Source organism: Dipteris shenzhenensis, chromosome 20, assembly GCF_047967505.1.
Source record: "Dipteris shenzhenensis isolate YYH24624 ecotype China chromosome 20, Dip_SZ_1.0, whole genome shotgun sequence".
NCBI classification, from domain to species: Eukaryota; Viridiplantae; Streptophyta; class Polypodiopsida; order Gleicheniales; family Dipteridaceae; genus Dipteris; species Dipteris shenzhenensis.
Window position 1 is genome coordinate 25,650,175 of NC_141615.1, and position 13,015 is coordinate 25,663,189.

The following is a 13,015-nucleotide window of genomic DNA, read 5'->3' on the forward strand; positions in this document are numbered from 1 at the left end:
ACTCCCATTTTTGGCTCTCCATTTGGAATTGGGGACATATGATCAGCCATAAAATGGGTGAGTCCCCTTCCTACATCTATAGTGAAATCAAATTCTAAAAGAATAAGCATCGACCATGTGATGTGCTTAGTCATGTAGAGTTTATTCACTTAATATAGGAGGACCTAGTGGTCCACAATGAACACAAACTAGGTTTGCTAACAAGTAGTGACAAAACTAAACCATCGCAAGGCCTTTCCTCTCGATTGGCATGTAATTCATCTCTGCATCAATAAGTTGGTGACTAGTAAAATATATCAAATAGTCCAAATATTTATACTCGCCTTGTTGTGCCAACACACACCCTATTGCAAACTTGTAGGCACTATATGAACATGGAATTTTGAATCTCAATTTGGTTCTCACAAGATTGGGGTAGAAGCCAAAACAAGTTTAAGGGTTTGTAGGAGGTTTGGCAAGCCTCTATTTAGTGGAATATGATCAATAGCTTATATAAGGGGCGATAAATTTTGGCATAATTATAATTAAATTGACTAGAGTAGCCTGTATGCTCTACACACCCTTTGTATTAGTAGGGGGAGGTGGCTCTAGGATGAGCTTGATTTTGTTGTAATACATGGAAATTCCATTTTGTATACAGCATGGCCTAATATAACTCCATGTTTGGCCCAAAATTGGCATTTGAGAGGGTTGAGAGATATCATGTAGAGGAAACACCACTCAAAAACAAGATGTTCAAAATATTTAAGGTGATCATCCCATGTGGAATGTACACATAGGTCATGGAAAAATACCTCTACGAAATCACTTAGGTACTCTTAAAAAGCTGTGATCATTAATTGTTGGAATGCTGTAGCAAAATTGGTGAGCCCAAAGGGCATAACCCTAGAAGCATATACTCCCATTTCATGGCAAACATTGTCTCGTGTTGATCCAGTTGTCCTATGGATACTTGATTGTACCCAGAGAATCCATGTAGGAAGCTATACTTCCAACTTTTTCTAGCACATGCTCTGTCACAACAAGACAAAGCACCTACAGACGTGCACACAGACGCATTTCCATAACTTTAAAAAAAACTTACGAGTGCGTCTATTGGCGCATCTACAGACCCGCATCTAAAGGCACATCTATATAACGGACAGATGCACCTATAGATGCGCAAATAGACGCTCTGCTAGAACAGAGAGGCATGTATATAGATGTGTCTATAGACATGCAAATAGACACCCTCTTGAATAGAGAGACGTGTACGTAGACACGTTTATAGACGCTCTACATAATATTTTTTGTTAATAAAAGTAGAAATTTGTGTGCTTGAACAGAATGCTGTGTATGTTGTGTATGCTATGTAGTTACAAGAGTCCTACTTCCACATTGTGCAATTCAATTCTTACAGCCAACCGCATTTTAATTATCACTCTTGCAAGCACCTCTATAGCTGACGATTATAATTCTGAATAAAACATTACAACTCCAAAACGTTTAGTTCACAAGGCATTCATTGATAGAATTCTACAAGGCAGAAGGGCCTCCTAATGGCATGGGGGAAGGGGCTCGACTCTGTAGCCGGCTGGGCTATCTCGACTTCCCTGGGGTAATCTCAACTAGTGTGGGGTTGGGGTGGTTTGGAGTCTGTAGTGCCGACTCCTAGGGGGTGTTTAGAGTACCCGTCATGTAGCCGCATAACTCCCCAAGACTGGGAGGGTGCCCCAAAAGGTTATATAACTCCCGAAAGATGGTCTCCCAAAGATCACGTGAGGCTGAAGAGCTTCCTAGCCACATGATGAACTAAATAAAATAAAAAAAGAAGATTACTGATGAACTGAAAAAAAGAAGAAAAAAGAGAGAAAAAGAGAGAAGGAAAGAGAGGAGAAAAGAGAGGAAAATAGAGGAAAAGAGGGGAGAAGAAAAGAGAGAAAAAGAGAGGAAAAGAGAGGAGAAAAAGAGAGAAAAAGTGGGGATAAAAGAGAGGAGAAAGGAGAGGAAAAGAGAGGAGAAAAAGAGAGAAAAAGTGGGGTTAAAAGAGAGAAAAAGAGAGAAGGAAAGAGAGGAGAAAAGAGAGGAAAATAGAGGAAAAGAGAGGAGAAAAAAAGAGAGAAAAAGAGAGGAGATAAGAGAGGAAAATTACCACAAAAAGAGAAGGAAAGAGAGGATAAAAGAGAGAAGAAAAAAGAGAGAAAAGGTGAGGATAAAAGAGAGAAAAAGAGAGAAGGAAAGAGAGGAGAAAGGAGAGGAAAAGAGAGGAAAAAAAGAGAGAAAAAGTGGGGATAAAAGAGAGAAAAAGAGAGAAGGAAAGAGAGGAGAAAAGAGAGGAAAATAGAGGAAAAGAGAGGAGAAAAAAAGAGAGAAAAAGAGAGGAGATAAGAGAGGAAAATTACCACGAAAAGAGAAGGAAAGAGAGGATAAAAGAGAGAAGGAAAAACAAAGAAAAGGTGAGGATAAAAGAGAGAAAAAGAGAGAAGGAAAGAGAGAAGAAAGGAGAGAAAAAGAGAGGAGAAAAAGAGAGAAAAAGAGAGGAGATAAGAGAGGAAAATTACCACGAAAAGAGAAGGAAAGAGAGGATAAAAGAGAGAAGGAAAAAGAAAGAAAAGTAGAGAAGGAAAAAGAGGAGAAAAGAGAGGAGGGAAAGAAAGAAAAAGAGAGAAGGAAAAAGATGAGAAAAGAGACAAAAAGCTCGAAGGAAAGAGAGGAGATAAGAGAGATGAAAAGAGAAGGAAAGAGAGGATAAAAGAGAGAAGGAAAAAGAGAGGAAAATAGAGAGTGCAATCCCCTTCTTCAATCATGCTTTCCCTTTCCATCATTCATGCAATCCCTTTCTTCAATCATGCAATCCCTTTTTATCATTCATGCAATACCTTTATTCATTCATGCAATCACTTATTTCCATCATTCAATATGCAATCCTTTTCTTGGAAGTGGAAGGGGAAGGGAAGGAAAATGAAGAACATCTAAGACTGTCGGAGCGCATCTATATCCATATCTAACAGCGCATCTATAGGCACGGCTGTCTGTTTCCAAAGACAGACGTGTCTATAGACGTGCTACTAGATGCGCTCTTAGACGCGTCTATAGATGCGCTCAGACAGACTCACTTTTTTTAGAACTTGGAAAGGACATGTGCCCGACACAAAAAAACAACACTAGTACCAAAAACATTCATTCGGGCTACATACGACAAAGGGCAAATCCAAAGAGAGCAAGATCAACCGTCCAAAGTCTTACCTTGGATAGAGGTATGGAAGCTTCTTGTCCTTCTTCAAAGATGCTTCTCTTTCTTCTCTTCCTTGTTCACCCTCTTGTCTTGTGTTCTTAGGCATGATTGTGTAAGCCTGGAGATGAGTGTGGGTGCTTGGAGATAAGTGTGGATGCCCAAAGCTGTGTCTGTTAATAGCAAAGCAAGCCACGTGACATTAAAAGTATGTGAAGAAAAGCAAGCACGCTAAAAGTAGGTTCGAAAATCAGCTCACAGTCTGTGCATCTAAAAGCGTGTCTATATGCGTGTCTAAAAGCACATCTTAAAGGGTGTCTAAACATGCATCTATCAGCGAGTCTATAGTACGTTTCAGACGCACCTATAGATGCGCACCACAGTACAGACGCACTTTTAGATGTGCTTTTAGATGCGCCACAAAGTTTTTAACATTTACAACTCATGCAAGAGCAAATTTTTTGGGTTGTTTATTTGTAGGATTTCTTCATCTTCAACAAGTTGCTCCAGTGAGGATGAATCCCTCCATATCCACTATCATGAAAATATGGTTGGAGCACAAAATCAAATGTATGTGTGATCGATGTCGAGGAAACATGTATCGTGCACGCAAAATTACACTCAATCACGTCTCAAAGTATGGAGAATGGGATGCGACGGTAAATATGATAAGTGTTAAAGAGTTAAGGTTGATTGAGATACTAAGTATGGGTGTTCATGTGTTTGAGTTATCATCCCGTTTTAAATTGGTGCAGGATGTAGTGCTACACCCGCATATGTTGCCCTATGCTTGTCATGAGGAGGCGAAGCATCGGTGATATGAGGTGGGATCTTTAGGAGGGATTGTTACGGATGCATGGAGTGATGGTGATAGTAGCCCTCTGCCATTACCTCATGAGGCCGTGGAGGAGGAGGTGTTTGATGATATGGTGCGGGATTTATATGTCCATCAATCCGAAGGGAGGGATGATAGCATGGAGCAGGATGATCTTTTTACCGCAGCATTGACTCCACTGTTTGAGGGGTGCACATTCTTTGTTCTACGTGCCTCCCTTGAGTTACTAAACTTGCAGACCATCTACGGATGGAGAAACGCAAGTTTGAATGCATTACTCAAGTAAGCTTTAAAGTCTATTTTGCAAACATGGTGAATTATGCTAGTGGGTCAATTACTCGAATGCTTTTCCTCATTTATGGTCTTCACGTGCAGGCTGTTGTGTAAAATGCTTCCAAGGGAGAATAAATTACCGACCTCAAGAGATATGGCAAGGCAACCTGTGACCTCTCTTGGAGGATTAGATTACAAGCGCATCCATGCATGCGTCAACGATTGTGTTCTGTTTCGTGGACCACATAACGATGCAAGAGTGTCCTACTTGTGGAGAGGCAAGATATAGAGCAGATCTCAAAACTTGGGATGTGCCTCGTAAGGTTCTGCGACATTTTCCCTTAATCCCTCACATCCAACATATGTTTAAGTGCAAATCCATTACAGAGCTCATGTCATGGCATTCCTCCCATCGATCAACCGATGGCAAGTGGAGAACTCCCGCAGACACTCCTGCATGGAAGCATATTAAAGACACATGGCCAAGCTTCAAGGAAGAACCTAGGAGCTTGAGACTTGGATTGGGTATGGACGGTGTGAACCCATTTGGTCTCAAAAGCACCTCTTACAGTGTATGGCGAGTGATATTGGTGAATTATAAGCTTCCATCCTCTATGGCAATTAAGAAAGGACATGTTATGTTATCCCTTCTAATTCCAGGGAAACAGAAAGTCAAAAATCCTGATGTTTATTTGGAGCCTTTCATTGACGAGCTAGAGATACTTTGGAGAGGTATCGGGGTGCATGATGTGAGCAGGCCTCCCTCGTCACGAGACTTCAACTGCAAAGCAGTCTTGATGTGGATGATGCATGACCTCCCAGGCTATGGTGAGTGTTCAGGTAAGCATTGCACTTTTCATTATGAGTAGGCAACCAATGTGGCACCCTAAACCCACCTTCAACTCTTAATTGTGTCTATTGTTCAGGTCTCATTACATCAGGTTACCATGCATGTCCTGTTTGTGGTCCTTCGCTAGTTGCCTCACGGGTAGACGCATTGAATAAGGTCATCTATGAGAATCACCATCGATTTCTCCTACTTGATCATCCTAGATATGTCACTCCTTGGAATGAAGTCCCCCCACAATCACTCACTGTGAGAGATTGGATGAGAATTTGGGACGGTTCCACGACTCCTCCACCACTTGGCATGAGCCGGTAAGGGTTTGTAACTATTGTGTGCTATATTGGCTGGAAATAAAGATTGCTCACTAACACCAGCTTTTGTTTAGATACTCCATCTTTTATCGTTTACCATATTGGTCCCACCTCAAGATCAATCACTTGCTTGATCCCATGCATATCTTCAAGAATGTGGCGTCTACCATTTGGAAATATTTGAATAGGACACGAGATTTTGCAGGCATAAGGGAGTATGCGTGAAGCTTGGCCACAAGAGAGACCAAATGGGCGTGTTTTTTTACCTTGTGCACCAAGAAGGTTATCAAAGCTAGAGATGGTGGTGGTGAAGCGTGCTATCACTACCATTCGTAGTCCCACTAGATGCATAAGGTGTTTGAAGGGGGCCTTCACAAAGACCAAGAAAAGAGGTGTAGAGCAATTATATGGCTTGAAATCGAGTTGAAATCTTATGAGTATTTTATGTGCATAATATATTTTTCCCTCCAAATTTGTGAGTGAATTAGAAGCAACTAATCAACCATTCCTCGTGTGTTCAGTTCATACTACCTACTAGCATTTTTCATAGTGCATTGAAGGACATGAAGGATTGTATTTACAAGATGGGCGAGCTTGTGAGGTACTTTACAAGATACAAAATGTGAATATTGTATTTACAAGATGGGAGAGCTTGTGAGGTACTTTACAGGATGCAAGGTGTTCATATTGCTAATATTGCATACTTTTTCCTTTCTAGGTATGTGAGCTCAAAGGAAATAGATCCCACCACGCTTGAGAATGCTCGAGTTATGTCAGTGGAGGTGGTTTGTTTAGTGGAAGAGACATTTCCACATTCTATATATCCTCACAAGCCAACTACATCTCATAGTGCATTTGGTGGATGAGATTGCTATATGCGGTACTATACATGCATGATGGTTGTTCTTCCTCGAGCGCTTCATGAAGACCTTGAAGGGTTTTGTGAGACAAAATGCAAGACCCGAAGGTAGCATGGATGAGGGTTGGTTGGTACAAGAATCACTTGTATATATTTCTGAGTTTCTTGTTGATGTGGATAGCTATCTCCCACGACTATGAAGAGATGATGAAGACCTAAGGATGACCTCGATTGTGCCTCAAGGGAAAGGATGCAACAAAGTAATAGACACGGAGTTGCTTAATAATATCAATCTCTATTGCATGCTTAATAGTGATGTGATGAAAAGATGGGTGATAAGATACAAGGATGCAAAGGCAAGAAGACAAGAAGAAAGGGCCCTCTTTCATACACACCACGGATCTCGTGTGCCATACCCTCAGTATCTAAGAGCACTTCCAAAGGATATTCATGTGGATTGGCTACTTGATGAAATGGAGAGAGCAGAGAGAGACGAGGGGATGCATATCACAATGGAAGAATGGAAGTATGCTAGGGGATGCATGAGCAAGGTCGGTATATAGAATGTTATGTATAAATTAGGAGTATTGAATAATTTAGATTTCTTATTTAATTGATTTTGTCTTAGTGTAGTGTACTATGTTCAATGCTATATGGTGTGAGGGCAAGCATTTTCGAACACAATGGATTGATGATAAGAGAAACACACAAGATTGTGGCGTCATTGCTAGCTTTGAGGGAGCCAATGGAGCCATGGATGATTATTGTGGCATAATCCAAGATATTATTAAGCTTGATTTTCAATGCTTCTTTGTGTATGTTTTGGATGGAAAGTGGTTTAAGGACGTGGTGGAAAGAGGCCCTAATGCAACAATCAAACGCCATGCAAGTGGCTTTGTAACTATTGACTCCACAAAGTTTTGGCAAAGTAAGAAGGACACACTAGTACTACCACAACAATGTGAACACGTATTGTACACACATATAAAAATACGCACTTTTAAATATTTGATACCTTCGATGCAAGAAAAATAACATGATTGTATTTTTGTTTGAATTAGGTTGTCTATCAACCAATGGTGGATAATAATAGATGGTGGCATGTCATACCTATTATGCCACGTTCCAAAGTGATGTATAGTACATTTACTAATATGGAGCATATGGAGGATGATCATGGCCATGGAGGTGATGATGACCGTGATACGAGAGAGGAGGATGATCATGAGATAGGAGATACAGATATTGAGGCCATTACCTGTGAGAACGAGCCTACCATTGGTGATGCTGATTTTGATGAGCACATGAGTAGCACAAGTAGTAGTGGGTTGAATGTATTTGTAGATCTCAACACTGGTTTGGATTTTGAAGTAGATAGTTTTGCAAGGGTTGATCTCATTGAGGATGAGATTGAACCGTAGCCCATCATTGATATTGGCAAAACTATTTTAAATATTGTCTCATTCTCCTCACCTCACTTACTTTTTGTATATGTGGCATGGGTTTGCAAAAAAGCATTGATATTTTTGTTAAAATTACATGCTTTGTTTATCATGGGCAATGTTTGGAAAGCATTCATTTGATGTACATTTATCAGGTTGTCCCAAAATCTCACTATCTGTATTCTCTGTTTTGCGTCTAAATCCACGTCTAATTAACAGTGCAGACGTGCTGGTAGACATGCTAATAAACGTGCTGATAGACACGCTATTAGACGCACTATTAGACACGCTAATAGACGCGTTATTAGATGCACTATTAGATGCGCCCGTAATTTCTCTATCCGAACAGTGCCTATAGACACGCCCGCTATTTTGAAGTGCGTCTATAGTTGCTTTGTGTTGTTGTGTATAAAGGGTAGTGGATAATGGTCTTTGTGTGTCACATCATTTATCTTTCCCAAATTGACACATAATCGGGTCTTACCATTCTTTTTTAGAACAATGACAATGCGGGACACCCAATCAATATATTTGATCTCATAAATGAATCATGGTCGATCTCATGTCGATTAGCTTCTGTATTTCTTCTCTCACAATTGTCGTGTATTTTGGGTTCATAGGGTAGGGTCATTGCCTCAAGTGTCGTACCATGTTAGTGTACTTCTAAGCAAAGTAGTCCTTATATTCACACAATATGGAAATTAGGGCAGCCTCTTGCCCCAATTCTGAGGTCATTAGCTATATCCATTTAGGGTCTTTGTCTTCTAACACAAGGTCCAATTTCTTGACCTTAGCCGAACCATCATAACCATATTGGTTGCCCTCCTGTATATACCTTCTCACTTGCTCAAGAAGTATTTTATAGTCCTAGACCATGTAGGATTTGAAATGAGACTAGGCATAAGTCTGCCTCCTCTTCTTCGTCAACCTCCAAGGATTTTGGCATGGGTTGCTTCTCTCGAGAAGAAGCCTTTGTGTTTTTGGCCCTAGGGGTAGAAATAGGCTTTCAATATAGCAACCTTAAATTCATGCTACTCTGTGTGGACATTAGCAACATGAGAAATTATGTTTCAATTCCCATCAAGTAGGTGAACCCTGTAGTTAAATTCCTTATTTCAGCCCACAAATTGCAAAGGAAATTCAATGATTTGGGAATCTATAGTAGTAGGGGTGCATCGTGAGAATTTGAGCACAACAACAGATGGAATGGACGACTCTTCAATTGGAATGCACTAGTTATCTATTCATATTGTATTGATTTTTGGGGGATTCTGTTATTGCCCAACAAATCTTTAGTGCTTCATTAGCATAACATATCAAGATATTACATTGAATCTGATCGGGTGGATCTCTATCTTTGGAACCGAGGCGACTACCTGCAAGAGTTTGACGTTCTCATTGCAATGCAACATGAACTACTAGCCCCCCATCGACAAGTATGTGTTTTCCTAATTGGTTGATCCATGCTACAAGTTTACATGATGGCCAACTTTCTCTTCTTGCCCAATGCTTTTGTAAGCAAGCAGATCCTAAATTCTCATTGTTTGGTCATGGACATCGGGGGGGTTCACCTCCCCAAATTTTAGTGTACCGCATGCATTCAAAAGAAGAGGTATTTTAATTCCACTTTTAGAAAAAAATTAACAGGATTACAATAAAAGGAGGGTTTTTAAAATTAAACTCTAGAAAAAATCCGTTAGTTCATAAGTAAAGAGGGGTGATTTTATCCCACAAAATTCACCAATTAATATGTAAAATAGCACGTGAGTTGAGCGTGAGTTCAACAGAAGGGGTTTTATTTTCTTATGGAGTTACAGAAAATACACATACAAAGGGGGGGTAAGGGGGTTTTTACATAGTGAACGCATGTGATATTGGGGGTTTTTCTATAGTGAACGCCCCGGGAATTTTATTGGACAAAAAATTTTAGTGGACGGGTTTTTTTGAACGAACGTGATACCTAGGGTTTCTTAGTAGTGCACCTTGAGAGTGCACCGTCATGGACATCATCTAAAAGGCATAATTTGCCCATGACGTAATTGGTTTTTTGAGCCTACATAAAGTAAACAAAGTTGTGACTATCAAAGACAATCACAATCATTATCAGATAAAGTAGGCAACTAGTAAGAAGAAGTTGTGGGAATGTACCAGCCCCGTAATCTCATGACGGTGCTAATGCTGGTACCCAATATCTCTTTATAACCATAGAAGCTTATGTGGGGTGAAGGAAGCATTTTTGGGAAATGATAAGAGTAAAGGGAAGGAGATATAGTGCAAAGGTAAAGATGACACTCGGATTAAATTCTTTATCAAAGCCAAAGACATCTGACAAAGGCCAAGCTATTGTAGCTGCAATTGAGCTAGGCATATGCTATGTAATATTTCTATCAATGTTGGATCTGTGTGGCTAAAAAGTGAGAGGTTAGCTTAAGCATGATGGCATTTTGAAGCGTCTTAGTAGCGCATGGTAGGTGTGAAGACAAGCACCCAATGTAGAGATCTGCTTTACGATACCATAGGATAATCATAAAAATGCTAGCAAGAAGGTGCTAGAAAGTTGGTAAGGATTTTCACTCGCCCACACTATGTGTGGTTATAATAATTACTTCACATTTCAAGTTGATCATGCAAGTGTCAAGAAATTTGATTGGCACCTGTTATATTGTGCATGTGTGAGAGCCAGTCTTGTTCCACGTTTGCAAAAAGTGAAAAAGATCGTGATTGGTGCGTGTAAATATTGATTTCTTAAGTTGCAACAAAATAACAAGTATTGACATTCATGTAATATGCTAGTCTCTTAAATCCATTCACAAGACTTAAACACGATGCTAACATTCTTGATGCTCTCAATCTTGATGCACACAAAAGGACCCATTCCCTCGAATTATAACTCTTTGGGGAAAGAAATGCACTGCGTCCCCATTCACACTATGTATGGTTATAATAATTAGATTATATATTAATTATATTATATATTACTATAGAAATATTTTTAATTGCTTTCCTTGCCGTATATATATTTAGTTCATTATAATTCTTACTTGATATTACTCTCTTTTGATGCATGTTCATGATGCGAGGGAGCAAAGAAAGCCAAGTTGAATGCAAGATTGAAGGATGAAAATTCATATGGTTATACTCCATGTCACAACATTATTCATGTATTTGTTGGGCTTTAATACCTAACAGACACAATTCTTTGCACATCATCAATCTAGTAATAAAATATAACCCATCACGTTTGCAAGGAGGATGAGGTCCTAGTGGACCCTATGTGCTGTCTCATGTCTATATTTCTACTCATTCTTTTTTTCCCTTTAAAAAGAGTTCATTAGCTTGCAGGATTCAAGTAAGACTCTGAAGCATAAGGAGCGAGCAATGAATGAATGAACATATGTGAAATATAGGGAGCGATTGATGAATGAATGAATGCCAAGGATGAACAAGAGATGTAATAATAAGCTGTTTGATTTACAACCATCTTTCAGGGCATTGTACTACTCAAAAACCCATTTAAAGGGCCATAATCTTGCAATATTGTATATTTTGTGATATGTTATTCTCTATTTCCTTTCTCATGTTTGTGCACATCTAGTGTTCTACTTATCCAAAGGCTACCTGCTGACCCTACTTCGTGACTAAAAGCAATGCTATGGCTTAACCGAGATCCAATTTGAACAAGAACAACATGAATGCTCATAAAGCATTCATAAGGCCTACCTCAGATGCGCAGCTTGGAAAAGAAAGAAAGAGAAAGAGAGAAAGAGAGAGAGAGAGAGAGAGAGAGAGAGAGAGAGAGAGAGGACTTGGATGTGCATTAAAGCGAAGAGGGGGAGAGAGAGAGAGGGGGGGGGGAGGCGGCCTGGCTTGAAATAGAAAGAGAGAGAAAGATCACATGGCCATCTCCAAGAGGAACCTAGAGGCAGGCCAAAAATCCTAAAACGCACTAAAGAATTGATATTTTTATATAAAACTCATTCCTTCAAATTGTAGTACAGGAGTCATCCTAAATGTACGACACGTTTACGAGACTCATAGCGTGAAGATAATCCGCAGAATCACGGGTGGATTATAGGTATGTGTTCATTAATTCCGTGAAACCCAGGAACGGTTGAGGGGGGAGCATTTGGATAGTCCATTGCGAAAGCTGCGCGGCCGGCATCCTGTGAGAAATTTGCAGCGGTCAGTCTCGACAGCATATTTCGACCAGCTCACTATAGAAAGCCCACTCACAACGATGGTCTTACCCAGTTTTGCGAGCTGTCCACAGCCTCCACATCCTTCCCTCTCCAAACATAGCGTGAACCATCGAGGACGCCTGCTTGTCAATTCAGAAAGCGATTGTCAGAGTCTCCAATTCTCCAATATCTAGGCGCAAGTTACACACCGCATCTCGTCCTCACCTGCAAAAGTCGTAAGAAGTAACAAACAAATGAGTAGCTTCAAGTAGCATCCCCTGCCGCCCTCCATTAGCCAATTGTGCAGAAGGCCTTACTACGATTCTAGGACTGAAGCGTTGGTTCAGAGGATTGGAATAGAGCCTTATAAGAAGCGGTGTTTTGAATAGTCCTTACGGCGACCCAAGAAAAAACCTACGCTTATTGCTGCCGTTCATTCAAGGGAGAGGGAAAAAGCCATACAAGGCTGTCTTTCCTTGGTTAGGCGATAGCCTTTGTTTTCCAAATGTCCCTACAAGAGATACGGAAAGGTGTGGAAAGAGGCTAGAGCCATACAAGCCTGATTGTTAGCTACAATTTATACGGAAAGAATTCCACGCTCCAGCTAGCGTGGAACTATTTTCTTTGAAAGACCGGATGAACTCACTTTATTAATCCACGAGGATGACATAGGTAAGGCGACCTTTTTCATATGCTAATTCAAAAGTGGGAGGCTATGTTCAACGCAAGCCAAAGAAATGTTCATAGGGTATTGTAGAGTGGGAGGCTCGTGCATGCTTGCAAGGGGGGTGCGTCACGTATGTGCGAAAGGGGGGATGTGTCACGCATGTGTACAAGGCACCAAGGGGGGTTGCACATGCACCCAAGGGGCGTCATTTTGATCTCAATTTGGTAGATGCAATTCTTGAATGCGGTCCCATGCAATCAAGATTCAAGTTGAATCATGCACATTTTAACACTAGTTTGATAGAAGGACATAAAACTGTCCTAGGACACTTTTATGTCATGTTCACTTAGCCACTTCCTAGAGTTATGCACGGTATTTTGGGGTTTTGATTA

At 40.4% G+C, this 13,015-nt stretch overlaps 1 long non-coding RNA gene across 1 annotated transcript; it reads right to left on the reverse strand.

Moving 5' to 3' along the window:
• Positions 1-11,815: 11,815 nt before the first annotated feature.
• Positions 11,816-12,432, reverse strand: LOC147889456 (uncharacterized). The gene is made up of 4 exons (XR_015542839.1): positions 12,364-12,432; positions 12,182-12,332; positions 12,026-12,096; positions 11,816-11,941 (listed from the first exon to the last, which is right to left on the reverse strand). It is a non-coding gene; the product is annotated as an uncharacterized LOC147889456 (long non-coding RNA).
• Between the last annotated feature and the right edge of the window lie 583 nt (positions 12,433-13,015).